General features: G+C 44.7%; 1 protein-coding gene and 1 long non-coding RNA gene across 7 annotated transcripts in view; one reads left to right on the top strand and one right to left on the bottom strand.

The window, feature by feature from the left end:
• The window catches only part of LOC146870509 (leucine-rich repeat-containing protein 37B-like), a 1,537,525-nt gene that overhangs the window by 284,004 nt on the left and 1,229,335 nt on the right, over positions 1 to 24,186 (bottom strand). The gene's annotated exons all lie outside the window — the stretch shown is intronic.
• LOC146870510 (uncharacterized) overlaps positions 1 to 24,186 on the top strand; it is a 151,347-nt gene that overhangs the window by 8,541 nt on the left and 118,620 nt on the right. The window lies entirely within an intron of this gene.

Genomic DNA, 24,186 nt, shown 5'->3' with positions numbered 1-24,186 from the left:
ATTTGGACCTCAGAAACATAACAAACAAATATTAAAAAATAATTATACATCAAGTTACTGCAGGTTAAACAAGGATAATTTGAATCACATTATGTCTCAGATAACAGCTAACATACAGTGTGAACAATTTAGAATTACCAAGTTCAATTTGATGTTGTAATCTCTTCAAATTGAATGTATTCAAATGTTCGATATTTTTTTTAAACTATTAATCCTAAATCTATTCTTTCCTTTATTCCCAATGAAACCGAAGATTCCCAGTCTGTTTTATTATTCAGTTTGAAAACTGGCTTATGATGAAATATAAGCAAAAAACAATAGGAAAATGCTACTTACCAGTATGCATCTGTTCTTGGCATGTAGAGCTGCAGAGCTGTACACTGTGCATAGATCACCATGTCTTTTGTAGTCACGAGATAGGTGACTCCTCCCTTGGACGATAGTGCGCATGGGCATCGACTCCATCCTCAGATTGTTTTTCGCCATGATGGGAAATGATGGAGTCAGTAAGAAATAAAGAGATGTCCATGTGAAGGTATCTAATTAAGATAGTACTGGAACAGATACAGGTTCCGGGGAGGTGGGTGGGTGTGTACAACTCTGCAGCTCTACATGCCAAGAACAGATGCATACTGGTAAGTAGCATTTTCAGTTCGAGGCATATGAGCTGCAGATTGTTGCAGCTCTACATGCCAAGAACAGATGCATACTGGTAAGTAGCATTTTCCGTTCGAGGCATATGAGCTGCAGAATGTACACTGTGCATAGACTGTATAGCAGTGTCTCCCCTAGCGCAGGTCACCTGTATCTGTTGCAGTGGTTTGAAAAAGTGTTTTAAGAACAGCTTGGCCTACGAAGTTTGTTGCTTAGCCTGCACATCAACACAATAGTGTTTGGTGAAGGTGTGGTGGTGTAGACCATGTTGCTGCTTTACAGATGTCATCTAAGGGAATGTTCCCTAAGAATGCCATGGAAGCCCCTAGTTTGTGTGTTGAGTTCGCTCTAGGGGTAATTGTTAATGTGCGTTTAGCCTTCTGGTAGCATATTTGAATGCATTTTACTATCCACCTCGCGATCCCAGCTTTGGAGATGGGGTTACCTTTATGAGGTGGGGAGAAGGCTACAAACAGTTGTTTTGTCTTTCTAAAGGGTTTAGTTCTGTCAATGTAATAAAGTAGGGCTCTTTTGACGTCCAGTGTGTGAAGAGCTCTCTCTGCTACAGAGTCTGGGTTTTGGAAAAACACTGGTAACTTAACTGATTGGTTAAGATGAAAAGCAAAGAGTATTTTGGGAAGGAATTTTGGATTTGTTCTAAGAACCACCTTGTTGCGATGTATTTGTAAAAATGGTTCTTGTATGGTTAAAGCCTGGATCTCACTTACTCTCCTGAGAGAGGTAATTGCGACAAGCTACTTTCCATGTGAGGAACTGCAGTTCACATTTGTGTAGAGGTTCAAATGGGGGACCCATGAGCCTGGTAAGAACAATGTTTAAATTCCACACCGGAGAGGGTGGCAGTCTGGGAGGAATTATTCTTTTAAGGTCCTCCATAAAGGCTTTAATTGGAAGTACTCTAAATAGTGACAAGTGTTGCCTGTTTTGTAAATAAGCGGCAAGTGCCGCTAGGTGTAATCTTATGGATAAATATGCTAGATTACACCTTTATAAGTGTAGCAAATAGCAAATGATGTCCTGGATTGAAGCAGCCAGCGGATCGATGTTATCGTTATTGCAGTAGATGACAAATCTTTTCCATTTTGCTCCATAGCAAGCTCTAGTAGTAGGGTGTCTGGCTTGTCTAATGATGTTCATACAGTACGGTGGAAGGTTAAGATAACCGAACATTAGGACTTCAGGAGCCAGATCGCAAGATTCAGTTGACCTGGATCGGGGTGCCTTATGACTCCATGGTTCTGCGTTAGCAACATTGGGTAGAGACGTAGTTTTTGGTGTGAAACTACTGAAAGTTCCAGTAGTGTTGTGAACCACGATTGCCGTGCCCATGTGGGAACTATCAGGATCATCCTGAGAGACTGCTGTCTGAGCTTGCGTACTACTAGGGGAATCAGTGGGAGTGGCGGAAAAGCGAACGCAACTCTGCCTGACCAGTTCATCCATATCGCATTGCCTTTGGTGTGGAAACCTGGCGGCGGAGGTTGGGCATTTTGCATTTGCGTGTGTGGTAAACAGATCTATGTCTGGTTGACCCCACATTTGGAAAAAAGGTTGAAGAACTTGGGGCTGAAGTTCCCATTCTGTGGGGGTGAGCCTTTTCAGGGGCTCATTGGTACAGGGGTTCGCCCTTCTATATCCTTAAGTCCTTAGACTAACAAAATAGAGATTGGCACGGAAGCTGTAATATCAAAGCAAATAGATTTATTAACCTCTCATGAGGGAGACTACATCAATACGGTACCCTCAGGCCACTGTATGAGGTAGTTCAAGGAGTATAGAAACCATGGTGCTTATATATGCATTAGTTGCATTGTCAGCATGAGACCAAGAGGAGGTACTGGCACATACAAGAATAGTTATTGACTACCATAACCCCCATGGGCAGGGGGCCACGGACTCCAGGTCACTGCTGATAAGCCAGCTAGAAGCCTTACTTTTGCAATACCCCCTACTGGACTCCATCATCCTTGGGGACTTTAACACTCACAACATAGGGGCCATCCAAAGCCACCTCTCCGGGGCAACAAACGCTTTCAACGCTTTAATTAAATCATATAACCTGGCTACTGCTCACGTGGTCCACTTAAAAACTCATCCAATGGCCGCCGTAGCCCCCACTTTCAACAACCAAACAACGATTGACTATATCATTTTAAGTGAAAATCTACAACCTCTACTGTCAAACTACATAGTTCACCCACGCAATGAAAGCGACCACGCCGCCCTAACAATTACCTTGAACCTCACACTGGAAATCTGCCCTAGGACGAATTGCCTCGGGACCTCTACTGGCGAACAACTGTATAACCTTTCGAGAAGAATCAAATGGGGGCCTATGCCTGCCACCAAGTTCGAGGTCTGGAAACAAGCATGGGAAGGCTGGCCATCAAGTCCCAACCCTGGGGGTGTTATAAAAGAATGGGACAGATTAGCCCCGGATCTAGCCCTTGTGCTCCGCGACAACTCAGCGGGTTGTGTCCGAATGTATGTACCCCACAAACCAGGAACCAACACGGCAATCAAAGAAAGCGCCCGAAAACTAAATGCCTTACGTAGAACACACAGAAAAACCGGCTCTGCCCAAGACAAAACGCGATTAAAAACAGCCGCAAAAAGTCACTCAAAAACGGTGTGGGCTGCAAAGCGCGATCACTCAGATGCCCAATGGCTGCGGATTTTTGAACTGTTAAAACCTTGTAAAACCCAAGAGTTCTGGAGCTATTTAAACACCCACGCTCAAGGTCACAACCACAGAGAAAACTCACTTGATGCACGTTCCTGGGTCAGTCACGTAGAGACATTATATCAAGACGACCAACATAGTCTCCACCTAAATGACGACTACGCTGGGATTGGCGAACCATACTTTTCCGCCAAATTCAAAGTTGACCTCGAGACAGCTTTAGTCACCAGAATCTTAAAAAAAATCAGACACAACTGAGCCCCGGGTCCTAACGGGATGCCCGGCTCCCTGTTTAGGGCAAACATAGAATTCTGGTCTGAGACTCTGACGCTCCTCTATGCAGAATGCCGGCTCCTGGGGGATGTGCCAGACTCCTGGAGAGGGTCGCTTCTTCATCCGATTCACAAGAAAGGTCCAAAATCCAACCCGAACAACTATCGCATGATTGCTCTCCTGGACATCGAGGGCAAGGCCTACGCCAGCTCCATCTTGGTAGAGTTAACCCACTGGGCAAGTTCCGAAGGTCTCTTACCATTCTTTCAAACAGGGTTCAGATCTGGGGCATCGACGATTGATAACATAATAGCCCTTTCTTATCTGGCCCATCAAGCAGTTATCCGCAAAGGTCTCCCTCTCTTCGCCTGCTTTATTGATTACTCAGCAGCGTTCGATGATGTAGATCGAACAATCCTTTGGAAGAAGCTGGCACTTTGGAACATCAACCCCGCACTGCTGAAAGCAATACAATCATTATATCATAAAACGTGGGTCAGAATTAAACTCTCCAATACCTCAGCAACAGAGAAAATAAAAACAGATCGGGGTTTAAAGCAAGGGTGCGTCCTAGCACCGCTTCTGTTCAATCTGTACACGGCTGATATGGGCCAAGCCTTGACAGGAGCAGCATTGACCACGCCGAGGATCGGGGACACCAAGATACAGCTTATTCAATACGCCGACGACCTGGTACTTCTAGACCACACCAAAATAGGTCTACAAAAAGCACTGTCGGCCCTGGCAATCTACAACGTGGCCCACAAGCTGGTGGCCAACCAATCCAAATCTAAAGTTGTCATCTTCGGCCATCACCCGAAAAAGAAATTAGCAAGATGGAGCCTTGGCCAGCTGACACTGGAAAGCGCACAAAAATACAACTACCTGGGCGTCTGGCTCACTGAATCAGGGCGCCCGAGTGCTCAACTGCATAAAATTCAAATGAAAGGGAAATGTATTACTTACGCCCTCTGCAAATTACAAGCTACTTTGCACAGCCCAACCACGACGGCCATGCGAAGAGTTTTACGCGCAAAACTAATGCCCGCCCTCACTTACGCTCAATTAGCATTCCCTGGAAAACTAACGAAAGAACTAGAAAAAATACATTGCAGTGCCCACAAACGGCTGTTTCATCTACCTGCGTGCACCCGAAACACACTAGTGCACCTAGAATTCTCCTTGAATCAACAAACGCTGGAAGAGATGGCCTTTCTGTGCAAATATTACTTCCTTACTACAGCGGCCCAAGAGAAATCTATGAAGGCGGTTTTAAAACATATCTTCTGTGAACCTGGGAATCCATGGTCAACTGCCCTCGCAGCCAGAGCAGACCAGCTCAAACTAGCCTTGGAGAACTGGAACCCCAAGATCATTAAGTACTCCGCCATCAAATGCACACTTAAAAAACAAGTTCGCATCCACTCTCGCGCTCTAGACCTGGACCTGTTGGACAAAAAAGGCCTGCACGAAAGCCAAACCCTGCCACAAAAAGGGTTCAATCCTAAACATCACCTCACGCAGGCCGTGGGCAGAGCAGCCTTATCTAGGATCTTAGCATCCAGATTACACCGTCTGCCTCTTCAAGAAATATACAACACCAAACCGAGAACACAGGTGACCAAGGGTTGCCGGCTCTGCGACTACAAACACGAGTCTCTGGCCCATCTTTTACTTTGTTGCCCGGCCTTGCGTACAGCTCGCAGTCTCTATCTACGGCCAATTCTATTACAACTGGGCACCCGTACAGCCAAGGAGGCGATTCACCAACTGTACACATTGAACACAGTAAAACATATGGCCTCGTTTGGTAAATTTATCAAACAGACTCGATTACTGCTGACGGCTCCACCACATAGAGACCCAGTCAAATGCAAGTCTGCTTGACGTCCACGGATTTTAATTATTGCCTTCTTTTAAAATGTTGATATTTTTATAATTCTGTTTTATGCTAAGGTTTTATGTTATGGTTTTAAGTAACCAGCAATAAAATGTATTCATTCATTCATTCATTCATTCATAGTTATTGACTAACATGGGTATACAGAAATTGCTTGCTCAACAAAGTGGGAGGGGAGACATTTCTCCTTACATCAGTAAAAACAGCCTTACAGTTACACACTAAGACAGATGCATTCTGGCAGCTACAGGTCTTTCTGAGCATGCACAAGGCTCTGGCTCAGTACTGAAGGAGTAACTGATGACTCAAGCAGAATAGAGCAGGCAACAGTAAAGAGACAAGAAGCACATGGCTAGCACATGGCTAACTAAAATGGATGCCACAAACAAAATGGCTTCAGCTCATGCTAACAGCGATCTCTTCTAGTTTCCACAGATGACCCTTTTAGCATTAGCTGAAGACAACCCTATGATCTGGAAGGAATATAGAAAATATTTTGCACATTTATTCTCATAAATTCATTAATATCCTGATCCATTGCTGGGTGGGCATTTATAGTCTAAACATTTCATTGAACGAGTATTATATAAGGTATAAGCAGGAGCACAAAGGGGACAGTGCATTAGGTCATAATGAACACACAAATTGCAGGAGAAAATAATAGCTATTATTACAAACAGAACTATCCATATTCTCCAACCCTAAGCAGAAAGTAAATCCCAAAACCACCCAGTTCAATTCCCAGTATCAGGGCTTCGATGTATTTCAGTGGCCATCTATTTCAACTTCAGAATAGCCAACAGCACATGTCTAATATAATATCTTAAAAAAACATTTTTTAATAGACCTTTCCAGTGTTCTTTTTATGAGGGCTAAAGTACCAATTGATATGTTCAGGAGGAGGGCAAAGTAGTATTTATCAACATGTATACAAAACGCTTCTCTTGCAGGAAAAACAGTACTCCAAATACTAATATTAAAGAGAATACACAGTTCATCACGAAAACAATGTTTGCTTCAGGGGTCCAGGAGGACTAAACGGGGCCATGGGAATTAGGACGAGGAGCCGCAAAGGGCTGCTCCTCCTCAAAAATGGGATGACCAAAGGGGTACATTGCTAAAAAGTACTTGAAGAATAGAAGCCGATGTACAACCAGCCAGAGGGGAGTCTTCTCCCTGTGTCCGTCTGAGCCTCACAGGCAGGCTCTTATTGTTTTCTCCCACGGTGGAGCTGCACAACTTGCAACTCAGGGAAAATAATCACGGCCCAGTTTTAAGGGAAAAGTTTATTTTTTCAGGATAGGGCAATCACCTTCCAGGGCAACACCCTCAACGATCCTGTCCAGTGTCTCAGGCAGTGCACCAGTATTCTTCACTTTAATCTAACAGGCACCAAAGGCACAGCACCTGTACCCTGAACTCAAGTCCTTCTCTAACTCCTGTGTTGCTCCACTGGCGCACTGCTCTTTTGTCGGGCCACAGATTGTACCCAGTACGCCCAGTCACCTCTTGATCAACAAACAGAGGTGCAGACTTGCATGCACCTAGGGACTAGGACTCAGAGGCCTGATGCTGGAGTATCTGAAACAAGCCTTGTTCCAAAGGGGGTCACCTCAAGCAAAGCCTCCTTGCCGTCCTTGTCGGTCTGTGACTCTCTCAGCTGGGCATCAAAAACTGGATCAACACAAAGGATCGCTTCTCCATTCTGATTTGTGACAGTGGTAGGGGTACACACTTCACCGTTTTTGTGGGCCTAGTGCTTCCGGCCTTCTATCTTCACTGCGGTCCTAGTTGCCAGCGACGCCTGTGCTGGTTCCCTTTACCTCGGCTCCAAGCTGGACTGGCGCTGACTCCCCAGGCTGGATCTGATGTCCGGGCCCCTCTGGCAATGGTTGTAGGGCAGCAGATATCTATTGGTGGTCAGAACAAAATATCTTTAGACAAGGCATACAAATAATCTATCAACAGAGAGGATACTCTATTTCAGAAAACTTCCTTAGTCTCGGGGCGCCCTATACATTAGCAGGGCATCCAATAACCACTTCATCTTTCTGAGAGTAAAAAAAGACAAAACACCCTGGACCTATTAGCGAGTATAAAAGGAACTTTTGGTGAACTGACAAGAGTAAAACGTTACACGATTTGATTTGTTTCTCCCAATCCCAAGCAGCCAAGGAAATCTGTGTTTATTTACTATCTGGCGCATGCATCAAGCAAAATTCTCCTAGCTAAATTACTGAATCGGTAAAATAGGCCGTTAGCGAGCGCCAAACAACCGATCCCAATGCATCAACCCCAATAGCGAAAAAACTAAAGAATCGCTAAAACAAACCCCGGTAAATTACCGAATCGCAATATAAATAATCGGAAATAGCGAAAACAACAATTGCGCTTGCCAATAGCGAATAGCAAACAAAGAATCGCAAATGAATCCATCAAAACTCGCTAATACCGAAAATCATCCAAATCGCTATTTAGCATGAGCAGAATAAGGGGAATCTCAACCAGGAGGTAAAGTTGCTGAAACACACACAAAAAATAATAGAAATCTAAAGTGCATCACAGGTGTAATGAATCAGAAACCCTTCAAAAAGGGCACTGGAGACCCCGTATTCTTTTCCAAAATGGCAGTCCTCTACGTGCTTGCAAGGAGGATGAGAAGAAATGCAGCAGCACAGCGCAGGAGGAGGATCCAGGAGAGGGTATTCAGAGTGCGCATTACATTGCTGGGCCAAAATGAGGATGAAGTATATGACAAGTACCGTCTGAATCGTGCCATGATAATGCGCCTGATTGCTTTCCTGGAACCACTACTGCAGCACCAGACCCGTAGGACCAATGTCATTCCTGCGCATGTCCAGGTCCTATGCAGCCTGCACCCATTGGCATCTGGAAGTTTTCCAGGGGGTCGTAGCGGTAGCGGGAGGCGTCTCACAAAGCACTCTTTCACGCTTCTTCCGTAAATTCATTGATGCCATGCTGACAATGATACATACCCACATCACCTTCCCCACAACCCCACAACAGTTGACCAAACAGGACTTCTACCAGGTGGCCCAATACCCCCATTTCATAGGATGCATTGACTGCACGCATATGTTGTCCCCCCTCAGCCAACAAGTACATCTTCCGTAACATGAAGCCCTACCACTCAATCAACGTACAGATCGTGTGCAATGCCAAGCACATAATTACGGACATGGTGGCACAATTTCCAGGGAGCACACTCGACTCATATATATTCAGACACAGTGGCATCCACAGGCGTCTGCTCAATGGTGAATTCGGAGAGGGACACCTACTTGGTACATGCTCAAATCTATTCATTACATCAGTTACACATATGTATTTGCATTACTGTCGCTAAGCCTTTGCTTCCCCCCTGTAGGTGACAGCGCATACGCCTTGCGGGAATATATCCTCACCCCCTACCTCAACCCAGCAACACCACAGGAGCAACGCTACAACGCGGCACATATAAGCACCAGAAATGTGGTTGAGAAAACATTTGGGATCCTGAAAAGTCACTTCAGGATCTCACATAAGACTGGTGGTGCTTTGCAATATAACCCCAAGACCTGCTGCAGAATTGTAGCAGTATGTGCCATGCTGCACAACATTGCAACCAGAAGGGGGATACTCATTGAGATGGACTGCAATGACAACGATCAGGATGACCAATCACCCGCACAACACCGACAGTCACACGTGCCAAACACAGCTGAAGGTCAAAGAAGGCGGACATACATCACACAACATCACTTCAGAGCCAGTTAATAATGAGCCATCACAATATATTGTGGCATGCAAATGTTTAATTCACATGAGCACTTGTCAATGTCAGTAATCATATATAGTAAACATTACGATGATTCAACACATTGTGAAAAGAAACATATCCGTAGACAGCACGGGAGTGCAATAACAATAGTTAAGTGGCCCATGGTTACACCACCATGGACAAATAGGCAGGACTGCATGTCTAGCGTCTCTTTCCACGTACCCCCAGACTCCTGTCGCATGGCTCCTCTACATCACCACGAGGTGTGTCTGTGGCTGTAGAGCTGCGCGAACTGCGCCTCCTGTAACTGGTCTCCGGCACGGACACGCTACTCACGCTCGATGCCGCCTCACTGCCCTCCTCCCCTCCCAAGTTGCTAGCACTAAATGTGCCAGACTGTAAATGTTCCACTGCAGTGGTCACCTGGCCTAAGGCCTTCGCTACATTCCCATAGTAATGTCCAAGGTCTACCTGCAGTGACACTGAGCGGCGTGACAATACAGCAGTGCTGTTGCAGAGCTTGGTGATGGCCCTAGTAGATGCAGAAGAACGAAGCCTCCTGCGCTCGCTGTGTTGTTCTGCTAGGACGGCACGGGTGAGCTCCTATAGGGTCTTGTTGATTGCAAGATTTCCCTCTGCTACAACTGTGGTCAGGTGATGCACAGCGTCTGTCATCGTGCACATATGTTTTGCAAGTCTTGAGATGTTGAGGTTCATTGTACCCATATGTCTCCCCTGCAGGTGCTGAACACGCAGCATCTGGGACTCTACCCCACCATAGGCATTTGGAGCCTGTTCGGATCCGGAAGCAATACTGCCCATGGACCTGCGCCACTGTCTGACTCGGCCACGTGCTGGTGTTGGAGCTGGCGGAGTGACACGTGTCGGGCTGGGAACCCTTGTGGGTGCTGGGATCGGCTCGGTTTCCATAATCTTCAGGGCGGGGACATGTGCCCTGCGTCTTGGTGGTGTTGTCGGTGGTGGTGGTGGTGTCGGTGTCGGTGGTGGTGGTTTTGTTGATTGACGGTCCTGCGGAGTCTCCCCATCTGTCTCTGCCGGTGCCTCTGAAATGATGAGGCACTCGCTGTTATCTGACTCCACCGGAGATGCATCTGTGTGTGAAGCAGTGCATTGTTATATTATTTTGTTACTTTATCTGTTTATCATTTCGCCTACTTTTAGCATAATACATGACATATTTAGACACACTGTTGGACCTGTGCTGCTGGTCTCATTTATTGCGCATTGGTGATGATACATGCACACTTGGCTAACATGACTACAACTCCCATGATGCAATTCGTATGTGAGTGTTCTTCCTGCACACTGTGATTAGCCTGGGGGGATGTGCATGGGTATACAATACGCAGCGTATCCGCACAGGCATGCATCTTACCTTGTTCTCTGGTTGCTGTGCCGGAAGTGTCCATTTGGGTGACTCCCACGACTGCCTCTGGCTCAATGGTCCCCTCAACGAGGTCCTCCAGGGCTGTGTTGGCAGGTACTCTGGATGGCCCCCCCTCCTGTGCCACCTGCTTCCTTCACACTTTCTGCAATGCGCTCCTTCGCCCTTTTCCTGAGGTCATACCACCTCTTCTTCAGGTCGTCAATGCTGCGGTGCGTGACTCCCACAGCATTTACCCTCTCCTTTATGCACAGCCATATCTTACACTTCTCGGCTTCTGGCACCTTGAGGGACAACTTCCCAAAAAGTTTATTATGCTTGCTACTCACCCCCTCTATCAAGTGTTCCAGTTCCCTATCAGAGAACTTTCTCTTCCTCTTCCTGGGCGCGGTAGATTAACTTGACGCATTGTTGTCCATCCTGGATAGCTGTAGTGTGGCTGGGTTGTGAGGGTGAAGTCTCTCAGCTCAGCTTCTGTGCACTGCCTCCTCCTCTGAGCTACTCAGGGCACTGAATGAAGCATGGGCTGGATGACCTCCTGGTTGTGATGTCATCAGCCTGCTTCAAGAGCGACCAGTTTTTTGCGAAATCGCTATTAGCGATTTCACTATTACCGAAATCGCTAATGCCGATTTCGGTAATACCTAATATTTATTTTGAGGAATCGCTATCGTGTATTTGGAATGTTTTTGCAATTTTTACCGAATCGCTGAAATTTACCGAATATGTACATGCATCCCGTATAACGAATCCTTATTTGCGATTCCTTATTTATCGCTATTAAGGACTCACTTTTCCGATTTTTTATGCATGTGCACCTATATTCTGAGGGAAAAAGAAAAACAATACGGACATACTCTGAATCCTTACATTTGTGTATTCCTATATTATTCATCTGAAGAACCTCAAAAAAGGGAATTTTCAGAACTATTCTTTTGTGCTTCTTGTCTCAGCAAGCTTGTGTTTCATAAGTCATATAGTTCACAACATTTCTACTAATGAACCTTCCACTACTTGTACAGGACTGCAGACACTTCTAAAATTATTTTTCTTACGTAAAAACACCTACATTTCACGCTTAGGACCATGCTCTCATGTTATAGGCGCGGCAGGAAAATCTAAAAACTGCTAATTTAACAGGGATCCTTACTACATAAATAACTAACAAAACCTCAACATAGTGGGTACATGAATTTCTCCAGCAGAACCGGTTGTGGCAAACAAACTCCTATAAAACAATATTTTCCTTCAAAATGGTTGCTGAGGATCACATGGGCGTCTTTCCTAACATTGTGAACCCTTGTGCATTCTACTTTTCACTATCTGGACTATGTAACATCATTTTCAAAGAAAAAAACCTATTCACCAGTTCTAATAAGGGCTGTCAGCTCAATTACACAGACTAACTAATAAGAGACTAGTAATGCCCTTGCAAAACTGTATAAAGCATGAGAATAACATAAACAATAATGGTGTTATCACTAATAATTCTAACAATTTTAAAACAGTATTATTGAATAGCGAATTAGACGTGCACTGGTGGGGTGCAGCATCCTGTGGAATGAATGAGTAAAGCGAGCCCAACCAATTATCTCATGACCGTTCCTAGACAACTTAGACAGGCTCAAAAGAGAGTGAGAAAAAGAGAGCGAGAGAGAACATAAATTTGCTTACCCTTAATTTGCCCAGGAGCTAGCCTCCTTTCTCCCATTCGACAGTAGGTAACCTAAACAGGTGACCTCCTCTCGACAATATTTACCCCCCTTTTTGGCAGCTGGGCACAAACAGACTTGTAGGAGGTAAATAGCACATTGAGCTAACTAGAAAACATTAATAACCAACTACCAAGTCATTTAGCTTATTGAGCTGTGTAACATAATAGCACATTAATGCAAACTTTATTTCATAGCCTTTTTATCTAGCCCTAGCACAACAATTTTGATTGAAAACCAGTATTTCTGTATGCATGGCAGAGCTATTCTCTGCAAATGGCTTACAGACGCTGCTACCCTTTGATAATGTTATTCAATGGGATAAACCCCACCTGCATATCTCCTACACTTGTATTATTTCTCAAGAAAACAGTGATATCCCCATCTGCTCCTAACAGAATATGCTATATTTCCTTTAGCTAATGTTACCTAAAACAGATCTGTGGTGGGCAATCTTGTTCCAGGAAGGCTCAATCAAGGCCATAAGTTCACTGAAACAACTAAGTACATTCTTCCATTTCTTAAATGTAGTTAAATTACTAAGGACGATATCCTAAATATTATTAACATGAATAGAGAATTAATTTTGACCCTAATTTCCCTATGCACATTATAGCCACAGACATCATGAGAGCAAAATTTACATTACCTGTAGTGTTTTACCCTACAATGTTAGAATCAGGAAATTTAATCAATACAAAGAAATTCGTTTATTAAACTACTCTTCGACATTACAAGCTTTCATTGTGTAATGTAGAAATCACACACTGTCACATTGGCTCCCTGCGTGGACATTTTACGTTCAGTAGGGCTGGTCAATTCTAAATACAGAACTTGGCCTCTGACCTTTAAACCTGTTGTCCTTGTCTGTGCAAGACTATCCCATGCGGCCTTTACAATTCAAAGTAACTCTCAAGAAGCACAGTTGAAGGACATTTCTGTTCCGTGCCTGTGTGCTGATAATTTAAAGGTAGGGTGCACTTTTATTCTTTATTATTTATTTATTTCTTGCGCACTGTGCGTTCTAGCACCTAAAAAATTGGCTCAAAATTTCAGTTTTCAGAATGCCATAATTTGCTCAGAACTATCGTGCATCAAGGCACGCAATGTAATTCTCATGTCTGTACAGCTACTCTTTGTATAACTTTGTAAGTGCATTTCTGACTGCAGCCAGTAGGCCATACTAGGAATCATATTTTAAGTTTGTCCCTAAGATTCAGTAATATTGTCATTGCTAGAGAAACTTAATATTCACCTTTTTAATTTTGATACACAGTATATTTTAACCATTTAGACATTGAAATCTTGACACACCCTTTGCACAAAGACATTTTCTGTAGTGCTAAATATTATTGACTTTTCACAATAGTGGTATTAGACATTATGAAAATCCTAATAGTGCAAAAACGATTTTAATACAATGACTTTTAACATTTTTTATTTTCATGTAGCCATTTTTCTTTCTAATGATTACTAACCCTTTTGATGTTTCCACATATGAAAAGCAAGCCGTATTCCTTCCCTTTTGCCTTTAAATGCATTTATTTATAACACTAAGCACAGAAGCTTTACTGAACATAAAAAGTTTGTGTCACTTTCTAAAGGGCGATACCAAAGGTCTAAAGGGCAGTAGTTATTTACCATCAGGTCCACAGATATGCCTATTTAGAAAAGCAACAAGACAGAAAGTCCTTACTTTTAATCCTTTCTCTTTTATCCAAAATAATGAAGCTGTATTTCTAACTTTTAAAATCAGTAGTCTTTAATGCACGTGCCTTCATACCATGTTGTACTAATTTAAAACCTAGTTGACCCAGCGTTTCTTTTCTGTAGCTTGTGGCCGGGCATAGCCATGTGTTGTTTACCCAGCTGTGCTTTACGACCAGCATGCGTCAACTTTTACGCTTTTTCAGGAGAAAAACCCTTTGCTGTATTCTAATGTCCTCAAAACGTTTGTAAACCATTGATTACCTCTGTCTGTCCTGACAGACAGCTTCCTTCGGACAGACAGCTTTGAACAGCTGCGAAAAGGCTCTCTTTCTGGCGCTGGGAATTTGAGCACAAGTCAGTCTATTTAAAACCCAGGCATTCCAAGCCAGTAAAGATCTATCATTTTGCAATGTGGTACAAGAGGCGCTATTATTTTAGCAGCAAATAATTACTCAGATAATGCGAATGCCTTTTAACATTTAATATAATGTATCTAAGTATAATGCTGTAACATTTTATATTGAGTCCTAGTTGTGTAAAGCACACAAATTCGTTTTTTTTGTTCTTTTTCTGTGAGGCCTATTTTTTCCCTATTGAGTGTTAATTCTAATTTTGTGTTTTACCACTGAGGAGATATAATAATTAAAGTTTCAGACATCTATACTTTGTTACTGCTTTACTTTGAATGCTAGCGTGCAGCAATTTAGCATATGTTATACAATGTATTCTTTGAATTTTAAAGTGTAATTCTTCCAATGAAATCTGCAGAACACAATGACAACAACAAACCAAATTGAGCTCATTCCAGACATTTTCAAGAAGGGGGCCACACACTCAGAACACACAACACTGCTTGCTAAGGCAAGCCATTCTTACACAAAAAACACAGTTGCTTATTCACTCAAACAAGTACTTCACAAGCATCACCACTGGTGTCAGTCCACAAACCACATAGACACTCAAACAATCAACCCACAAATCAACATTTAGGACAAAAGCAAGAGGCAGCCCACAGACTGCACTCTAACCAAACCAATTGTAAATACCAATTGTAAATCATATTTACAAAAAGAGCTCTCAAAAATGGTCCAGAGATTACACCAAAACAGCCCAAAGACTGTTCAATGTTCAAGAAGACAGGCTCTAGCCCCAGACCTTTTCCAAAACACACCGAATTTCCAGTTGGGCTGGCAGAACAATCAAAAGCGCTCCGTATAACCATTTATGAATTTTATCAGGATCCTCTTTGGTGTATTTGTTCCACAGTGTACTATACATTATGGAAGAAATATCATATTTAATGTACATAAACCTATTTAGGTATCCCCTCTAGGGGAGCCAGCTGAGTACTTTCTAAATCCATATTGGTACCACCAAAACAGCAACACATTCTACAAAGTGTGCTAGGAGCAGGCATGCCAAAAATATTACAATGCGATGTAATATTATAATCAAAGCGTATTTATCCTGAGAATTATCCAAAAGTAGAGAAAAATCTCCTCATTACCTGCCTTCATTTGTTGCAGCAAACAAACAAACAAACCAAAATCTTGGCCAAGCTATTCTAAAACAAAAGTGTTGCATTGCGACCTAACCAAACAAAAGTCTCCAGCTTCCAACTGCCAAGTTCTGAATCGACCTAATGGTCACTTTGAGATGAACGCCAAAGGGATCTCAGTCAGGGACCGGTCACCACCTGGAGGGTGAAATTGGGAAAATCAGAAAAGAACTTTGGTCTGCAAAGACAAGGGTCTCATCGTGCAGTGTACATCCTCAGCAAGATTCCAATCCTCCGTCGAGACCACTCTTTTGGGCGACCGCGACTCTTGATGAGCCCCACGTTGGGCGCCTATTTGTGGGGGTGAGCCTTTTCAGAGGCTCACTGGTACAGGGGTTAGCCCTTCTTTATCCTTAAGTCCTTAGACTAACAAAATAGAGTTTGGCACGGAAGCTGTAATATCAAAGCAAATAGATTTATTAACCTCTCATGAGGGAGACTACATCAATACGGTACCCTGAGGCCACTGTATGAGGTAGTTCAAGGAGTATAGAAACCATGGTGCTTATATATGCATTAGTTGCATTGTCAGCATGAGACCAAGGGGAGGTACTGGCACATACAAGAATAGTTATTGACTAACATGGGTATACAAACATTGCTTGCTCAACAAAGTGGGAGGGGAGACATTTCTCCTTACATCAGTAAAAACGACCTGACAGTTACACACTAAGACAGATGCATTTTGACAGATACAGGTCTTTCTGAGCATGCACAAGGCTCTGGCTCAGTACTGAAGGAGTTAATTGTAACTGATGACTCAAGCAGTATAGAAGAGCAGGCAACAGTAAAGAGACAAGAAGCACATGGCTAGCACATGGCTAACTAAAATGGATGCCACAAACAAAATGGCTTCAGCTCATGCTAACAGCGATCTCTGCTAGTTTACACAATTCGTGTATCTGCTGTGTCTGTCGACTTAGCAGATCCGCAATCTGATTGTAAACTCCTGGAAGATGTTCTGCCAGAAGGTATATGTTTTGTGGAATGGCCCATCTCCAAATGTTTTGCGCCAGCTGAGACAGCTGCAAAGAATGAGTGCCTCCTTGTTTTTGTATGTAATACATGGCTCTAATGTTATCCGTCCGGACTAGGACAGTCTTGTGAGGTAGATGTACTTGGAATGATTTTAATGCTAGAAAGATTGCCAGTAATTCTAGGTGATTGATGTGGAACACTTTCTGTTGAGTGGTCCATTTGCATTGAATTGTGTGGTTTAGGAGATGGGCTCCCCAGCCGGTGAGTGATACGTCTGCTGTTAGCACTATCTGTGGAACCGGCTCTAGGAACGGCCGCCCTTTGGAAAGGTTTTGTGTGTCCCACCCATGCAGAGAGCGATGTGTGTGGCTGTCCACCAACACCAGATCTGTAACTGACGTGCTAGGCATTCTTGTAAGGGGCGCATCTGAAGTCTTGCATGAGGTACGATAAAACTGCAAGAGGCCATCATTCCTATGAGTTGCATGAATACCCTTGCTGGGAGGGAATATTGTGGCTGAAATTTGGTAATTAGTGTTTGTATACTGGTTATCCTGGCTGGATTGGGATATGCCAGAGCTTTGGAGGTGTCCAATGTGGCCCCTAGATACTGATGTATGTGGGAGGGCTGAAGATGTGACTTGGTGTAGTTTATTGTGAATTCCAAGTCGTGTAGCAGCTGGATGGTTTGATGAATGTGATGAACACACTGGTTGAATGACTTGGCTTTTATCAGCCAGTTCTCGAGGTATGGAAAGACATGGATTTGTTGTCTTCTCAAGTGTGCTGCTGCTACTACTGCAAGGCACTTTGTGAACACCCTGGGTGCGGTGGTCACCCCGAATGGAAGGGCTTTGAACTGATAGTGTTGTCCGTCCAGTATGAATTTTAGATATTTCCTGTGAGCAGGGTGTATGGAAATGTGGAAGTAGGCGTCCTTGAGATCTAGTGTGGCAAGGAAGTCGCCTTGTTGAAGTAGTGGGAGGACCTGTTGAAGAGTGATCATGTGAAAATGATCTGACTGTATGTAGAGATTGAGGGGTCTGAGGTCGAGTAGTGGCCTTAGGGTGCCGTCCTTCTTGGGGATTAGGAAATACAACGAGTACACCCCTGTTCCTTGATGCTGTAAGGGAACTAGTTCTATTGCCTGCTTTTGAAGCAGTGAGAGAACCTCTTGTTTTATGAGTGTGAGATGTTCTGTGGACATTGGACGCTGTTTGGGTGGTATGGGGGGTGGGGTTGCTGTAAGTTCCAGGCAGTAACCATACGGGATAATTTGTCTTACCCACTTGTCTGAAGTGATGGAATTCCAGACAGGTAGGAACTGTGATAGTCTCCCTCCGACCGGGGTGGAATGATCCAGGGGGAGTGGAGGGAAGTCACAGTTTATTAGTGGGAGAGGCGCGAGTGTTGCTGGTATCTCGGCCTCTCCCTTTGTTGGTATTTCCCCTGTATCCGCCTCTAAAATATCCTCTGTTGGGTGATGTTTGCGTGGTGTTTTTGTAGGAAGCAGAGGTGCTTTCTGTTCCGATATTTTTGGATGCTCCTCTATAGACGGAGCGACGAAAGGAACCACGTGTGGATGGAGACTGTAATGCCCCCATGGATTTAGCAGTGTCCGTGCCTTTTTTATTTTTTCTAGAGTGGTGTCTACAGCCGGTCCAAAAAGTTGTTCTTGATTGAACGGCTGATTGAGGATAGTTGTCTGTACATCCTGTTCGAAGTTTGAGATGCGTAACCAGGCATGTTGTCTGAGTAATGTGTGTCAACTGCATCAAGGACACACTTAATTGATGCATTGATTATTAATTTGCCCTCCTGGATTAAATCATTTGCCTTGGTTTTATATTGGTCAGGTAAATGTTGTAATAGGGTTTCCAGTTGGTCATAGTGAGCCCTATCGTTTAATGCCTGTGTGTTGGCTATCCGCCAGTGATTAGCTGCTTGGGCAGCAACTCTCTTGCCGGAGGCATCTAACAACTTAAGACTCTTTATCCGTCGGTGGTGCATCACCGGAGGTCTGAGAGTTGGCACGTTTTCTAGCATTAGTTACCACTAGTGAGTCTAAAGGTAGTTGACCCTTGATGTAAGTGGGATCATCGGGAGCGGGTTTATATTGTTTGTCAATCCTGGGATTGAGAATTCTTGCTCTCACAGGGTCCTTGAATATGTCAGAGGCATGTTTAATGACACCCTTTAGCATTGGCAGGGTTTGTACAGTCTTTTGTGACTGTTCAAAGGTGTCTAGAAGAAAGTCCTCGTCTGCAGGGTCAGAATGCATCTGAACACCATGATAAGAGAGCAGCTCTATTTACAAGCTGACCAAAGCCAATATTGTCATCTGGGGGAGATGGCTTTGTTGGATATGCCTGGGGATCAGGGAGGTCTGGAGGATCTATTGGGTCATCATAATCGTCCCAATCATTCTGTGGTACGTCTGTGTCGTCATCAGGGTCAGTGAAAGGGTCATTGTTGCCTCCCCCACCCCCTAACTCATCATCATCCTGTGGTGGTGGTGAGTGTGGTGGAAGTTCTGGAGAATGTGGAGGAGAGACAGGCTTAGGAGGAAGAACAGGAGAAGAGTTTCGTATAGGTGAAGTGGCACAGTCTTTCCTCTTTACAGGCACTGCAGGAGTGTCTGGTGTGTCCAGCTTCCTCATTTTGTGTGGAACAGCAGCCACATGTCCTGTTTTGGGGTCTATGTGGAGAGTTTTTTGTTTTGGATCGCTAGGATCCGGTCGAAAAAGTTCTTCCGCTTCGGTAACCGCTTTCGGCGCCGATTTTTGTCGGGTCTGAGCGGAGTTTGGATTTCTGCTCTGAGGCCTTGGGAGTTGTTTTGGGGTCCTTCGGCTTCGCTGTGGAGGCGGAAATCTTTTTCGGTACTGAATGCTTTGGTTTCGGGTCCGATGTCTTTTCTTTCGGCGTGGAAGTGGTTGTGCCGACGTCTTTTTGGGAGTAGGCTGCGCTCCCGTCTTCGGTGCCAAAGGCGCCTGCGGGACACTGAGATGCGGTTTGCTCGGTCCCGAGCTACCGGAAGGCTTGTCCCTTATCTCCTGAGCCGGGCCCGGGGGCGGGGCTTCTGAAGCTTGTTTTCAGTCACGACTGGGGCCAGCAGGCGAAGTCTTGACCAGGGCCTTCTTTTTTTCAGGTAGAGTTGGGATAGGGGCAATTGTACTCATTTGTTGACCAGGAGTGATGTGGTCGTCTGAGTCGTCTGCTTCAGACACAATTTCCAGGTCCTCAGAATCCTCCTCCGGGAAATCGGGGCCTTCATCGAAGATGTCCACCGGTACCGGAGCTGCTCGCTGCACCATGATGTGTCGTTTGGCCCGGCGATCACGGATGGTCTTTTTAGATCTAAAAGAGGCGCAGGCCTAGCAATTGTTCTTGTCGTGCTCAGGCTAGAGACACAGGTTACAGACCTTGTGGTGGTCACTGTGTGGGAATTTAGCTCCACACTTTTTTAAATGGAGTCCTTTCCATTAGCTGTAGGCCCGAACGGCATCGATAGGCCCAGCGGCCTGTATTGACGACTGAAATTGAGGTAGTTGAGGTGCGCGTCAAAGATCACACGATCGAAAACAATACCGTTGAGTTTTAGATAGTTTGCGCGTCGAAAAGGTTTGGAGAATATGGTGCCGAACCGGAGGGCAGAAGTTACATCCGAACCCGATGGCTGAAAAAAACAATCTGGGGATGGAGTCGATGCCCATGCGCACTATCGTCCAAGGGAGGAGTCACCTATCTTGTGACTACAAAATACATGGCGATCTATGCACAGTGTACAATCTGCAGCTCATATGCCTCGAACATATATTTAAGTGTGACTATTCATGGAAGAGTAACAGTACTGAAAATGAAATCACAGGTTTTGAAATTGTTAAAATTATATCATCTACCAATAAACAATAGTGCTACACTGGCTCTAATAGCTATGGTGAGTGTTAAAAGTCCAATGTTAGGAAAAGGGGGCAAAGAGTGAACCCTTGCTTGGTTTTATTTATTTAACTTTTACAATGAGTTTTTAAAAAACAAATAATGAAACAGACTTTCCATATGTCACTAGTTATACTTTTGTCTGGTATATTGTACAATAGCATATATGAATCAATATCCACCAGATCAAAAGCAATTGTTCGAATACTCAAATATGTGCACTGGTCAACATTGCAAAAGCATGACTAGGCAACAGAGCCAAATGTCTCAACATCCGACAGTCCCATATAATTAGCATTTCACTATTTCATATAGAGAACATTTTCGCACTATAGAGAGGCATACACAAATCCTGTTTGTATTCAATAACAAATATCATATCCTGAGTGAACTTAATCAATGATGTCCAGCATGCTGTGCGGGTGCATATTTGTGTTGGTCTTGTAGTATCTCAAATATCATGGATTTTGGAAAATACATCCTGAAGTGAAGCAAAGGTGTATGCAATGCTGTAGCAAAATATGGTATCACAAATCCAATCCACCGTCCTTGGTAGTGGGCCTCTTAGTTACGCTCTGCCTTTGGCAAATAGTAACAGAAGAGCTGTGAGTCCTCTAGAATGTGTCACAATATTGGCGACATGTCCTAACAGTGCTGTCGGCTCGAAAAGGACACACACATATTAAATAATATGTATTTATTTGTACGAGGCTGGCTCAGTATATGGTGTACACCTATTGGTGAGGCACCGTGCACTGAGTCGAGGCAACCCTTAGTGATAATAGTAGTGGTCCTTGATAACCAAAGCTCTCAAGGTGTAGCTGTGGAGGGCATTCAAGGCTTATTCAGGAGAGTGTAAAGTGGGTGCATTACCACACAGTCAGTCAGTGAAACTTACACAAAAGAAAGAACCACCAGTGTTAGACAAGCATTGGTAAATGCATTAGGGTTCACCAATATGATTAATAATATGCTGTTTGTTGTAAGTTGTAGCTTGCTGAGTAGTTGTACAATATAAATTTCAGAAAGTCTGTTAAAGTGTTATGACTTGTTTATGTACAAAAATGTAAAATATATAGTCTTTTTGCTATTGGTATAGTGTAGGTAATAGCAACATTTTGAAAAATTAAATGAAAGAGGAAAAAAATAGAACTGACTGATGTAATAGCAATATAGTAGTAAGATAAAGCAATATTTGGTGTTTATAAGAGTTATGATAACTTTGGACCCAGGTACCACTGCACCTGCTGCACTATTCAAATCATGACCTTATTGCCTGCAAGGTAGCTGCACTTGTGACTGCCTGTTTAGTAACTAACTATTGCAATATTTAGCGTTTAGAGGGGTTCCTAGCACTCTGGGCCCCGGTGTCACTGCCTATTGAAATCATGACCCTAGTGCCTGCAAGGGAACTGCACTTGGTAATGCCTGTTTAGTTTAAATATAGCAATTGGTGTTTAGAGGAGTTATGACATCTTTTGGCCGAGGTGCCAACTGCACCTGCAGCATCATTGAAATGATGACCCTATTGCCTGCTAGATAACTGCACAAAGTGAGGTAAATAAGAATGCTTGGGTATTGAGGGTTTTGGAAGTGTTGGTTGCGTTTGATGGCTACTTTGAGTTTTAGGAAGTCATAGAACTCTTTGTATACCGGATGTGACTTGAAATAGGAAGAACGGGATAGTGTTGGCTCTGTCAATCACATTTTTGAGTTATAGAATACTGCGGGATGACCAGGAGTACCAATGGGGGGTTTACCATCAATTTTTATTAGTGGGATGTGCCAGATAGAAGTGTATGAGGTATGCTTGATTTGGATAGAGCAGTTCCTGTCCAGCTGTTTTACAGCATGCGTTGTATCTCTAAGAATGCTTGTGGAATGTTGTGGTTTTAAGTGGTCTATTGAGATCGCTGTAAGAGGCGTAAATAGATGGAAGAGAATGCACTTTAATGGATGAGTGAGATAAGCCAGATTTTGCCAATTGAAGAACATACGGGCAAATTTGTTTAGGGAAGGATGAGATAAGATGATACATTTCCTGACTCTACAAACAGAAATGCTTCCATTTAAGCTTGTTTGTTTTATTGGTGGTCTCGGCCCTGGCCTTTGCAAGGATCTCCCTGCAATTTCCCGGAATATTCAACATTGCGAATTCACTGAATTCAGGAGCCAGGCCGACAAGTGTAGTGATATCGGATTCAGATGTCTTTCTTGGCCGCTGTTCGTCAGCAACATTGGTATGGGCTTCAGCTGAATCGGGTCATGTTTTGAAAGGAGCAGGAGTTTTGTGAACCAGAATGGTCTAGGCCATCTGGGAGCAATCAGGATCACTCAGCAGGGATCCCTAATGAGTTTTCTGAGGATCCTCGGGCTTAATGGGATCAGGGGAAAAGCGTACACAAAGATCTTTAACCATGGGATCGAAAAAGCATTCCCCCACGACCCATCCTTTTGATGCCAGCTTATGCAGTACTGGCATTTTCAGTTGTCCTTGGTCGCAAACAGATCTAGGTTTGGTTTGCTCCAATGATGGAAGATGCCTTCTAGAATCTGCTGATTGAGTTCTCACTCGTGGCAGCTGGTAGTTGTTCTAATTAACGTGTCCCCAAAGACATTAGTTGCTCTAGGCACATGTTCTGCCTTTAGTGTTATTTGGTTGTGCAGGGCCCATTTCCATATTTTGTGCACTTGGTGTGACAGAGCTGATGACATTGTTCCTCCCTGTTTGTTTATGTAATGCATGCTAGTGGTCTGGTCCGTGTAGATTAATACGGATTGTTGGACAGGCCTCACAGACGGTTTGCTCCCTCCCCGCACGACAAGGCCCGAACTCCGGCCCACCTGGCATACCCCCGCGACAAGCACCCGTACTCCGTCTTCCGACGGACCCTCTGCCCTCGGACCCCTACTCATCACGGGGTCCAGCCCCACCGGCTTCCCCGGCCGGGTCAAGCCGCCCTCTTGGGCCCTGCACCACGCGGCCGCATGGCCTCACCTCGACCCTAACCCCGGGCCTGGCCGGCCCCGACATCCCGGCACCACCATCCACCCAGGAGGTGAGCGGACCACTTGGCAGGTCAATGGGAGAAAGAAGTACCAAGGGCTCTCCCCCGCCAGGTGCCGATCGCCCCCAGCTCCCCCAGGCACTGGCTCCACCCCCTGCTGGGTGTCTGGACACCTTCATCCCGGACCCTCCGACCTCCAAGTGCGAGGGTCCGGACATCAAAGGGCACCAGCCCTATAACTGAGGCAGCTCCGGAGCAGGAAGGCAGTTGTATCCTGGAGTCGAGAGACACCGAGTGAACTCAACCTTGACGGTCTACTGGCGCTGCCGTAGCCGCTCTTGTGAACCCTCGTCCTGCCTGCTGGCGCTGCCGCGGCCTTCTGCAACATTCATCTTCCTGGGACCTGCTGGCGCTGCCGCGGCCCGTTGTAACGACCATCCTCACCGGGACCTGCTGGCGCTGCCGCGGCCTTCTGCAACATTCATCTTCCTGGGACCTGCTGGCGCTGCCGCGGCCCGTTGTAACGACCATCCTCACCGGGACCTGCTGGCGCTGCCGCGGCCTTCT

This window comes from Triturus cristatus, chromosome 1_1, assembly GCF_964204655.1.
Source record: "Triturus cristatus chromosome 1_1, aTriCri1.1, whole genome shotgun sequence".
Classification (NCBI taxonomy): domain Eukaryota; kingdom Metazoa; phylum Chordata; class Amphibia; order Caudata; family Salamandridae; genus Triturus; species Triturus cristatus.
Note: the sequence above shows the minus strand (reverse complement) of the source record. Positions and strands in the feature narration are given on the sequence as shown.